At 39.2% G+C, this 12,858-nt stretch overlaps 1 protein-coding gene across 7 annotated transcripts in view; it reads right to left on the reverse strand.

Annotated features, from left to right (window-relative positions):
- LOC149162252 (uncharacterized) overlaps positions 1-12,858 on the reverse strand; it is a 304,337-nt gene that overhangs the window by 34,436 nt on the left and 257,043 nt on the right. The gene's annotated exons all lie outside the window — the stretch shown is intronic.

The raw sequence follows: 12,858 nt of genomic DNA on the forward strand, positions 1-12,858 counted from the left end.
GGTCATGCCTTTTGGCCTTACCAATGCACCTTCAACATTTCAAGGTTTGATGAATTCAATTTTCAAACCATTCCTTAGAAAATTTGTGTTAGTATTTTTTGATGATATACTAATCTACAGCAAGTCTTGGAAGGATCATGTTGAACATGTTGACAGGGTGCGGAGAAACAATTATATGCAAAAAGATCCAAATGTTTCTTTGGAGTCCAGGAGGTGGAATATTTGGGTCATATTGTATCTCATGAACGAGTTAAGGTAGACCCTAGCAAAATTAAAGCCATTAAGGAATGGAAAATCCCCACATCCATAAAGCATCTGCGAGGATTTCTTGGGTTGACAAGGTATTATCGCAAGTTTGTTAAGAATTATGGGAGAATAGCATCACCTCTAACAACATTATTGAAGAAAGATTCATTTTCATGGACTCCGGAAGCAACAAAGGCCTTTGAACATCTTAAAGAGGCAATGTGCCAAGCACCGGTCTTAGCTACATCGGACTTCACAAAAACCTTTATTGTGGAATGTGATGCTTCAGGAAATGGAATTGGTGTTGTTCTAATGCAAGATGAAAGACCCATTGCTTTTGAAAGTCATCCAATCAAGGGAAAGTTTTTAAGCAAAGCTATTTATGAGAAGGAAATGTTGGCAATACTCCATGCACTTAAGAAATGGCGACCCTAACTAATGGGAAGACACTTCAAGGTAAAAACAGATCATGATAGCCTTAAATAATTTTTAGAACAAAGATTATCCTCTGAAGAGCAACAAAAGTGGGTCACAAAGATGTTGGGTTATGACTTTGAAATCATCTACAAAAAAGGGAAGCAAAATGTGGTGGCAGATGCACTCTCAAGAAAGGATGAGGATGTGGAAGCATTGTTGTGTGCCATTTCTATTATCCAACCAGATTGGATAAACGAAGCAAGGGAGGAATGGAAGAATGACGAAGAAGTGTGGGCACCTATTCGAAAGCTACAACAAGATTCCAGTACTTCTGATACATTTAGCTGGCAAAATGATTCGTTATGGTACAAAGATCGCTTATACCTCTGTAAGAATTCCCAGCTAAAACAAAAGATTCTTATGGAATTGCACACTTCTCCCTTAGGAGGGCACTCAGGATTTTTAAAAACTTACCACAGGGTTAAGAAGGAATTTTTTTGGGATGGCCTTAAATCAGATATTCAAAAGTTTGTGGCGGAATGTTTGGTTTTCCAACAAAATAAAGTTGAAACAATTAAGACACCGGATCTATTACAACCTTTATCCATTCCAAGCCAACGTTGGGAGGAGGTTTCAATGGATTTTATCACAGGTTTACCCAAGTCTGAGGGAAAGAGTGTCATCATGGTGGTAGTTGACAGACTTACCAAGTATGCACACTTTTGTGCATTATCACATCCATTTAAAGCCAGTACAGTTTCTACTGCATTTATGGAAACAGTTCAAAAGCTACATGGAAACCCAAAGATTATTGTAAGTGACAGAGATCCCATTTTCACTGGAAATTTTTGGACAGAATTATTTTCTTGTCTTGGTACTCAGTTAGCTCATAGCTCATCTTATCATCCTCAATCTGATGGGCAAACTGAGATAGTAAACAAATGTTTGGAAGGATATCTTCGTTGCTTTGTATCTGATAAACAGACATAATGGGTCAAATGGTTGCCTCTGGCTGAATGGTGGTATAACACTTCCTTCATACAGCAACAAAAATGACCCCATTTATGGCACTTTATGGGTATCAACCACCATCCATCACATCATATTTAAGAGAAAATTCTAAGGTTCAGGCAGTGGATCATCACATCGAACATCAACAACAAGTCCTCCAACTCTTAAAGGATAACCTCGTGTTGGCACAAAATAGAATGAAACAACAGGCAGATCAACATCGCAGTGAAAGAAGTTTTGATGTAGGTGATTGGGTATTCCTACGGCTACAACCATATAAGCAAATGTCCCTAAAGCAAGCTAAGAAGGATAATAAACTATCACCAAAGTATTATGGTCCGTACAAGGTGTTGCAAAAGATTGGTACTATGGCATACAAATTGGAGCTTCCTGCAGCCTCTTGATTGCACCCAGTTTTCCATGTTTCATGTTTAAAAAAGGTTATAGGCGACAAGCTCCCAATTCAAACAATATTGCCAAAACTTGACGAGGAAGGAAAAATTATATTGGAACCGGAAGCAGTCACAGAAACAAGAACTCGACAGCTACGAAATCGATCAATTTCAGAGTATCTTATCAAGTGGAAGAACTTATCCACTGAAGATTCCACATGGGAGGATGAGAATTTTATGCAGAAGTATCCAGAATTACTCAAGCGTTGAGGACAACACTTTTTTGAAGGAGAGGGGCATGTTGGGTCCCTATAATGCTAATGATTACCCCATTACTATTATAGTTATACCCCTTATTTATATTGTTGTGCCCCTATTACCCCCATATTGTTATTTCTGTGCCCCATAGAATCCCTCTATTGTTATTTTTGTGGCTTTATATTATTATTGTTAGGTCGACTAGATTATATTGTGACTCCTTAGACTCCTATATATAGAAAGGAGGTTTTGTTATTTGAATCATCAAAGAATTGTTCATTTATGTAATGTAAAGGAGGTTGCCCCCTCGAAGAGGCTGAATTCTAAGGCGTTGATCTATCTTTTCTATCTTTTCTTGCCACCACTCAGTGAGATGCAACCATTGAGCCCACTTATTTTATTTTTCTATAGCGTAGCAACATAAGTAGGCCTCCAAACATTTATTGACAACCTCTGTTTGTCCATCTGTTTGAAGATGATAAGCGAAACTCATATTTAGGTAGGTTCCTATGTGGTTAAACAACTCCTTCCAGAAATTATCCTTGAATATGGCATCCCTACCACTCACAATGACTTTCGGAAAACCGTGTAATTTATATATATTTTTGCAAAATATTTTAGCGATTTGTTTAGTTGAGTATGATTTTTTTATTGCCATAAAGTGAGCATATTTGGTGAGTCTGTCGACCATTGCGAAAATCTTGTCCTTGCCTTCAGATATTGGTAACCCTTCAATAAAGTCCATCGAAATTTCTTCCCATTTCTAATTTGGAATGTTTAAAGGGTGAAGTAATCTAGGTGTTGTAATATTTTCACTATTATTCCTTTGACATGTGTCACACTCTGCTACATACTTCTGAATATCGCGACTCATTCCTTTCCAAAAGAAGGATTGACGTGCATTGCAGTAAGTCTTAAAGAATCCTACATGTCCGGTCGACAGTGGATCATGTGACTCCTTAAGTATCTTAAATTTAAACTTGGAATTTGCATTTAAATAGATTCTTCCCTTGTACCATAGAATATCATTCTTCCATTCAAATTTTGAGTTGTTGGGAAGGTTATTGATTATCACCGTTATTTCTGGATCCTTGGCATACTCACTTCGAATCTCGTCAAGCCATTCAGGAACAACAATTGAGATTGCAAGTAGTGTTGGTTCTTCGTCTTTCCTGGATAGGGCATCAGCTACTACATTGTCTTTTCCCTTTTTATGTAGTATTTCCATGTCAAAGGCAGCATTTTTTCAATCCATTTTTGTTGTTCTTCGGAAAGTGTTTTTTGTTGAAGGAGATACTGGAGACTATTATGATCTATTCGAAAGGAGAACTTACTTCCCAAAAGATATTGCCTCCACTTAGCTAGTGTGTGCATAATAGCAAGCATTTCTTTGTTGTATGTGGACTTGAGGCATTCTCTTTTATTGAGCTTCCTACTTTCAAAAGCTATTGGATGCCCTTCTTGCATTAACACTGCACCTATACCGAATCCGAAAGCATCACACTCAATGATAACCGGTTTAGAAAAATCTGGTGTTGCCAATATGGGGGCATTAGACATAACTTCCTTTAATTTTTCAAAACACTTTCCTGCTTCCTCATCCCATAGAAATGAATTCTTCTTTAAAAGGTTTGTCAGAGGCGCAGTTATATGTGCATAGTTTTTAATAAACCTTTGGTAATATCCAGTCAAACCTAAGAACCCTCTTAGCTTGGATACATTAACAGGTTTGTTCCATTCTTTTATAGCTTTGATTTTATTAGGGTCCACCTTTACGCCTTTGTGGGATATAATGTGTCCAAGGTATTCTACTTCTTCCTTTCCGAAGGTGCATTTGGATTTTTTTTGCATAAAACTGATGCTCTTTTAGTAGTGTAAGAACTTTATCCAGATGTTGTAAGTGCTCCTTCCAAGTTTTACTGTAAATTAAAATATCGTCAAAGAATACTAATACAAACTTCCTAAGATGTGGACGAAATAATTCGTTCATAGTTGCTTGAAACGTTGTTGGTGCATTGGTTAACCCAAACAGCATTACTTTAAATTCATAGTGACCTTCGTGTGTTCAGAATGCCATTTTTTGGTATGTCTTCCAATCTAATTCTGATTTGATAGTAGCCTAACCTTAAATCCAATTTTGAGAAGTATTTTGCGCCATGTAGCTCATCCATCATTTCGTCGATAAAGGGAATTGGGAACTTGTTTTTAATTGTTATTTTGTTCAATCCTCTATAATCAATGCATAGCTTGAATGAACCATCCTTCTTCCTTACCAATACCACTGGAGCAGCATACGGAATTTTACTTTTCGAGATGATCCCACACATTAAAAGGTCTTGGATTAATCTCTCAATTTCCGTTTTTTGGTGATGTGGATATCGGTATGGCTTGATGTTGACGGGATCTGACCCTGCTTTGACTTCTATTGTATGCTCAATTTCCTTGTTAGGAGGCATCTTCCTAGGTAGGTCTTGAAATACTTTTTCATGCCTCTGAATTAGATCTTGTATCTCTGGCGATTCTTCACTGATCATATTTGCAGATAACATTTCTAAATGGTGACATTGTACTACATAAGCGGGTGCTCCTTTTCAAATCATCTTCATCATTTGAGATGATGATACAATTTGATTCTCTGGTGCTTGGAATCCGTGTAATTTGTACCTCTGACCTCCCCATTTAAATCTTATGAATTGTACTTGATGGTTGGCAGCATAAGTGCCTAGAGTTCATAGCCATTGGATACCTAAGACTACATCTACTCCACCTAATGGTACAGTGAAGAACGGAGATTCTAAATTAAAGTCTTGAATCTACAATTTGACCTTATGGCATTTCCCTACCTTTTCAATCTTCTTACCGTCAGCTACCATCACCTTCATGTTTGGTAAGGGAAATGAAAAAATATTGAGTCTCTTTGCCACACTTGCATCTAAAAAATTGTGTGTGCTACCAGAGTCGATGAGAACCACTACGTTGTTCTTATTTATATGTAATTTCAACTTTAAGGTCTGAGGTTGTGATATACCTATCATAGCTGATAGTGACACTTGCGAAATACTTCCATCATCTAATTCTGGTGAGAATTCTGGGGCATCTTCTGTTTCTTCTATGTTAGACTCCTCACTGTTTGAATCATTAGTTGCTTCACAATTATATAGGTTCTTTGGTTCTTTTCCTTTAGCACACATATGTTTGGGGTCCCACTTCTCACCACAGTGTTTGCATTTGCCTTCTTTTATCCTTTGTATTTCCACATTAGACTTTTCACCTTCACAATGATGTGGTGGAACATATCTTGTATTATTTGAATCCACGGACTGGGGCACTCTTCATCTTGAATATACTTTTTCCGGTTTTGATCACAGTATTTGTTCAAATTTCTTTTCAGCAGTTTTCGTTTTTCGTCTTGCTACTTCTAATGACTTAATGTCATGATGGTCAAGTTCTACTTGTAAATGAGTTTTAAGTCCGAAGATGTATGATTGAACTAGATGAGACTCTGATAACCAAGGTACTCGTGTCACTAAGGTTTCCCATTCTTGAGTGTACTCATCCACACTTCCATTTTGTCGTAATTTGATGAGTGATGAAAAAAACTCTTCTTCCCTTACACCTTGGAATCTTTTAAAGAATGCATCTTTAAATTTCCTCCAACTGATGGCGATTGTCATCTTCTTCCACCACATATACCAATTATATGCTTCTCCTTCCATTTTCATGGATGCGTGCCTAAGCTTTTCGTCATCATCGTTGATGTCATAAATCTCGAAATATTCTTCTGCTTTATTTATCCATGCAACACTGTATTTTTCGTTTCCATCGAATTTAGGCATCTCAACTTTTGCCCTCCACTGATATGTCGCCAATGGTTGAGCGAAAAAAGGATGTTGACTGGTAAATGTAGCCCAGAGTTGCTTATTTGAAAAAGTCACTTTACTATTTTCTTGGTGGGGCATCATTGATTTTTTTGGAGATTGAACTTTTTCTTGAGAATCTGTTGATTTTGTTGAATCTGATGAGTTGTGCTCTTGATTTCCTTCATCTTCTTGGAGTAGTTGTTCGGGTATAATATTCATCTTTCTACACAAGTGGTTCAGCAATGTTAAGGTCTGGTTTTGATTCATTTCTGATTGGATATGGTGTTGCCCCATCTGTAGTTCTATTCGATTTGTTGTGTCCTGAAGCCTCTTGATATCGTCAGAGTGCCCATTAAACTTATTCTGGAAATCAGCTAATTTTTTATTGAAATCATCGGAGTGGTTAGTAATCCTATTCTCCAATTCAATCAATTTTTTATTGAAATCAGCCATTGACATCGACATTGAACGAGTTTGTGGGGGTGTAAATTTGTCTGCCAGCTTAAAATTTTATTTTTTTATTTTTTTTAAATAATTAATTAAATTAATTAGTTTAATTATATAGTTTTCAAACTATATAATATATGTGTATATAAATAAATTATATATAATATCGGTAATATAATATATAATTATTTAATATAAATTAGTTATATATATATATATATATATATATATAGATATATATATATATATATATATATTACAAATATATATAACAAAAATTCAATATCGAATTTAAATCGAAATGAAACGACACGATGGTTTGGCAGCAGACGTGGCCCGATGACGAGGTTAAGGAATGGTGCGGACAGCGGATGGGAATAGCAGTTGGACGGCAGATGGCAAGACGGAAACAGCAAGAGACACGACGATGGACAATGGCAGAGGAGTTTGTGGACAGATGAACGCAGGATAAATGACAGGGACAGGGAGGCAACGAAAGATGTGAGGAAACAGTGTGCGGTGTATGGTCAACGGATGACAAAAACAGAGGGACGGGCGGATGGACAACGGGGATGTGGTGCCACAAGCACACCCAGAGCCGGGGTAGCGGCACGACAGTGAATATGGACGCGGATAGGGGGGACGGGAATGGCAGTTGCGGTGGTTGTGGATAGGAGCGGTCACAGTGGTGGAACCAAGCTTTAGGAATGTCGTACAAGATTCAGGAATGCCGAACACAGCTCTGATACCAGATGAAGTAAAAACTTCGTAATAAACAGAAATAAGTAAATATGTTATTAATAATTGAATGATGATGATTACATTTTTGTGAGAGGCCCAGGCTATATACCGCCTTAGGTGCCTCTTGGTGAACGGGCATGATCTTTGATCATGCCCTTTTGCTTAATAAACTACACTAACTAATTTTTACATAATATTAACTAATTTTTACATAACACTTTTCCACCATCTCCGTCACTCTGCTAGGGACTGCGTCACCCTCTCAGCGCCAATCTGCCCCACGAAAATCTCCAGCACTGCGTCAACTCTGCTAGCCTCTACATAGCTATTGTTGCCTCTGCGTCAAGCCTCTCACCCTCTACATCACCCACGCTAGCCTCTTCAACCTCTGCGTAAGCAGTTGCCTCTACGTCAGCCTTTCCAGGCTCTGCACTGTCTCTCTGGCAATGTTTCTGCCTCTCTACTATGTATTCTCAGCCTTGTGCCAAGCCGCCCCTCGCTGCAACATATCACTGGTTCGATTCTCTCAGCAAACCCCGCTCCAGAAAATCGAACTGACTTATCAATTTGGTGTATCTCCAACTGACCCTCAAGCCTCCTCTTATACTTTTCCTGTTGAATCTTCAACGGTCGAGATTAAGTCCCTAATCAACAGCTAAGATTATTTGATCCTCGTCTCTTAGAACCTTCTAACCCAAAATTATATTAATACACATTAATATTTTAAATTTCCTAAGTTTATACTTAGGACCCCATTAAAAATATTAATTATTTTAATATCTCCTCATCTAAGTAGAATTTCTCAAAACAACTTCTGGGTTTAGGAGATCTTATGTGCTTTAGCCTCTCCACCAAGTTCATGAATAGAGCACATCCGATGCTACCATAAATCAACACGGCTAAAATTAAAACAAACTTGATCCTCGTCTCTTAGAAGCTTCTCACCCTTATCTTTATTAATACCCATTAATATTTTTATTTTCCTAAGTTTAGACTTAGGAGCCCATTAAAAATATTAATTATTTTAATAACTCCTCATCTGGGGGGAATTTCTCAAAATGATTTATGGGTCTTGGACATCTCATGTGCCTTAGCCTCTCCTACAAATTTCAAGGCTAGAGCACATCTGATGCTACAAAAAATCAACAATCCATCTTAGCGAGGAATGTGCTCTAGCAATGCTTCACCATAGAAACATCACACTGATCTTCCACATCAGTATCTGTGTTGACGCTTGGCCTGCTGCCTCACATCCCCTACATTGTTGCTTCCTATACTATTGCCTAAGGCACTGCCACTACCACTGCTACATCTGTACTATAGCTCCCTCTCAACATGTTGCATCATGTTGCCCATACCACTACCACTGCTAACTGGTGCACTGCAACTCCCGACACTTATCCATTTCTGCTACTGAAATGGATTCTTCACCATCCCCATCTTCTACCTGAAATAAACAAACTTTGTTCTTCCTAAAGCCTCGGTGAGGATGTTTGCCGCCTGTTCTCCTGTAGGAGTGTACCTCAACTGTACTACTCATTGGACACAGTCTCTGACAAAGTGACACTTGATATCAATGTGCTTCGACTAATCATGAAATACTGGATTCTTAGAGACCTTGATGCAACTCTGATTATCACAATAAATCTTGGTCACTTCCATCCTTCTCCTAAATAGAATCACAAGCAATTTCATAAGCCATATGGCTTCAGACAAAGTTGTGCTAGCTGCCATATATTATGTTTCAGTTGAGCTCAGAGCCACGGATTTTTGTTTCCTACTACACCAAGAGGTCATTCCTGATCGAATGTTGAAACAATGCCCAGTTGTACGTTGAAACAGTGCGTCAGTGAACCCACTCAGCATGATGTCATTGCCTTGGGTGTACAATAATCCATGCTTGATTGTTCCTTGTATATACTTGGAACATGTTTGGTTGTTGATCAGTGCGCCCTCTTGGGTTCCACCATGAACTGACTGAGCGTGTTGACAAGCATAACAAATGTCTGGCCTAGTATTGACCAGATACATCAAGGACCCTATAAGTTTCCTATACAAGGTGGGGTCGACGTCTTTATCTTTTGATGCATCAATCTTCTTCCAGTTGGTGATCATTCTTGTAGCCATATGTTTACAGTCCTACATCCTGAATCTCTTCAAGATCTCTGTAGCATATCTCTCTTGTCCAAGGAAGATCCCACACTTTTGCTGCCAAACTTTCAACCCCAGGAAATAATGCATCGATCCCAAATCCTTCATGTCGAATTTTGTGGCTAGGTTCTTTTTACTCTTTGGTGAGCCTCGATGATCCTATCAGGAAAATATCATCCACATATAATACTAGGATTAGAGGCTCAGTCTCTAAGACAAGATAGTAGAGATTAGGGTCTGTCACTCTTGATGAATCCCATCTTTTGCAAGTAACTATCAATTCGACCGTACCAAGCTCTAAGTCCCCGTTTAAGCCCATACAAGGGCTTTCTTTAATTTGCATATATGAGATTTCTTCTCATGTGTCTCAAAACCCTCTGGTTGTTCAATGTATACTTCCTCTTCTATTACCCCGTTCAAGAATGTCGTCCTAACATCCATCTGGTGAATCTCCCACCCCATCTGTGCTACAAGAGATATCATGATTCTAATAGAAGTATACATGGCTACTGGGGCGAAGGTTTCTTCGTAGTCTATCCCTTCCTTCTGAGCATACCCCTTCACCACATACCTGGCTTTGTATTTCTCCACATTGCCGTCTGCAACATATTTGACCTTGTAGATCCATCTCGAACCTACCACTTACCTGTGTTGTGGCCTAAGTACCACTTCCCAGACATCATTGACCTTTATAGAACTGTATTCCTCCATAGCATGCTTGATGCTGAACAGCCTCTTGAAAACTAGAAGGCTCCCCAACCTGAGCTACTAGGCCCTGGTATCTGTCTGGTTGTCTTCACTCCCTTTTATTATTCCTAGGTGGACCGATGAAGTCCTCTGCATCCCATAGTGGGCACATCTATCAGCTCTTCCTCTTCCTGAGATTCCTCCTACTCTGAAGCTTTGTCTTCAGGAGAATTTCTGGTGCTAGTTTCTGCTGGTCGAAGTGGTTGGACCAACGGATTGTCTTTTGACTGCTCCTCAAAAGGCATTTCTCGGGATTTCCCGAAATCTCTGTCCTCCGTGAACTTTACATCCCACCGAATTACTACCTTCCTACTCCCTCGAAGATAGACTCTATATGCCTTAAGAGTCACACTATATCCCACAAGATATCCTTTCTCAGCAGTTTGATCTAATTTATCTCTCTTTTCTTCGAGTATACGACAATGCGCTAAACACCCAAATATCTTGAAATGACTAACTTCAAATGTCTTCCCGGCGAAGACCCTTTCTGAAGTGATTTTGCCCAATGCCTTGTGCGAAGTCCTGTTCTGGACATAAATTGTCATGCCACATGCTTCTGCCACACGAATTTGGGCATATCCTAATCATACAGCATTGCCCTAGTTGCTTCAACAATAGTCTTGTTTTTCCTTTCTGCTACCCCATTTTGCTCCGGATTGTAGGGAGTTGTCCGCTCTCTTTTGATGCCTTCCTTAGCACAAAAATCGGTGAAGTCCTTCTCGATATACTCTCCACCATTGTCTAAGCGTAACACTTCTATCTTCTTTCCTGTCAGATTCTCCACTAGAGCCTTGAACTCTTTGAATCGACCAAAAACCTCATCCTTATTTTTCAGAAAGTAGATCCAAGTCTTCATGGAATGGTCATCAATGAAGGTGACGAAGTATTCGGCACCACTAAGAGCTTTTGTGGACATCGGTCCGCAGATGTCTGAGTGTATCAATCCTAGCACACTCTTAGCTCTATTGTTACTTCTAGAAAATGTTGCTTTCGCATACTTGCCCATAGCGCACCCTCTACATACATCATCTCGTTCGGTACTTAGTTCTGGAACTCCTGATACTATTTTCCTAAGAATTCTCAGAACCCCATGGTGTAAGTGTCTCATCCTCCTATGTCATAGTTCATTCAAATATTTGTCTCCATTGCTACCTATCAGTGCCATTAGTGATTCTAGCTATAATCTCTACAGCTTGTTACTTCTGATTCCAATCTGGGCCTTCCTTTTCCAACTCGGGTGTTTGAAATATACTTTCTCCTTAATGAAGAAAACGACATAGCCTTTGTTTTCAAGTTGAGATACGAAGATTGAGTTTATCCATAATCCTGGAATTCTCAGAACCCCATGGTGTAAGTGTCTCATCCTCCTATGTCATAGTTCATTCAAATATTTGTCTCCATTGCTACCTATCAGTGCCATTAGTGATTCTAGCTATAATCTCTACAGCTTGTTACTTCTGATTCCAATCTGGGCCTTCCTTTTCCAACTCGGGTGTTTGAAATATACTTTCTCCTTAATGAAGAAAACGACATAGCCTTTGTTTTCAAGTTGAGATACGAAGATTGAGTTTATCCACAATCCTGGCACATGCAGCACATTGGTTGCTCGAAGTCGTTCTCCTGCTTCGGTTTGAAAGACTATAGTACCTCTTCCCACTGGGGTACACTTTGCCTTAATTCCCATGGTGATCTGAAAATTCATTCTTTCCTCCTGATAATCTGAAAAACATTCTCGAATTCTTGTCATATGTCAGGAAGCTCCAATGTCTATATACCAAACCTCAGAGGAGGCAGAGCTTGTTACGCAAGCGACTTCTTCTTCCAATCTGGAAGCTAACAAAGAATAATCGTGATCCACATCCCTTGTGCATTCTTCTGGAAATATGCGTGAGTCCCTTTGAGTTGATGCCTCTGCATCATGCTCTTGACCCATAGTTGATTCTTCTGTTCTGTTGCCGGATCTCTGCTCTGATACCATGTGAAAATTTCTAAACTGAAATTCTACTGCAGCAACTAATCTATTTGACCTACTTATTCTTCACAATAAGTTATTCACGAAATCCCTTCAGCAAATATTAGTATAAATTCTACTGCAATTATCATAATAATTACACAGAGAAAATACATGCACAAGAACCAATCACATCAAGACAGTTGTTTTTGGACAATTGTCCCCAGAAAAACCCAATGTGGGAAAACCGGTGCAGCAGATGAGGGTTTTATTAATCTTTAGCAACAATCACTTTTGCAAGGAATGATTTTACAGAGAACCGAAAGAAAACACCTTAGACTTTCCCTTTGAAATTTCCTAACACTTCTCCCACTCCTACGTCACTCTGTGTGGCTCTGAATGGCTCTGTGTCCCTCTGCGTCAGCTTGCATGAGGGCTACGTCTGTCCTCTGGACTGTGTCTCTCTCTGCATTGTCTCTCACTGTCCCTGCGTCACCTCCTTCTCAGTCACTGACTGCTCTTGATACCCTCCTCTACCTCCACCCTGCAACTCTCCCTCTGAAATCGATCTCCTTCACTTGAGAATCGATTTTCCTTGAAATACTGAGTATCTATCGGTGTGTCTGCAAATGATCCT

Source organism: Pinus tabuliformis, chromosome 5_2 (genome assembly GCF_031772625.1).
Source record: "Pinus tabuliformis cultivar Carrire ecotype Pingquan chromosome 5_2, CPIR1, whole genome shotgun sequence".
In the NCBI taxonomy this organism is placed as follows: domain Eukaryota; kingdom Viridiplantae; phylum Streptophyta; class Pinopsida; order Pinales; family Pinaceae; genus Pinus; species Pinus tabuliformis.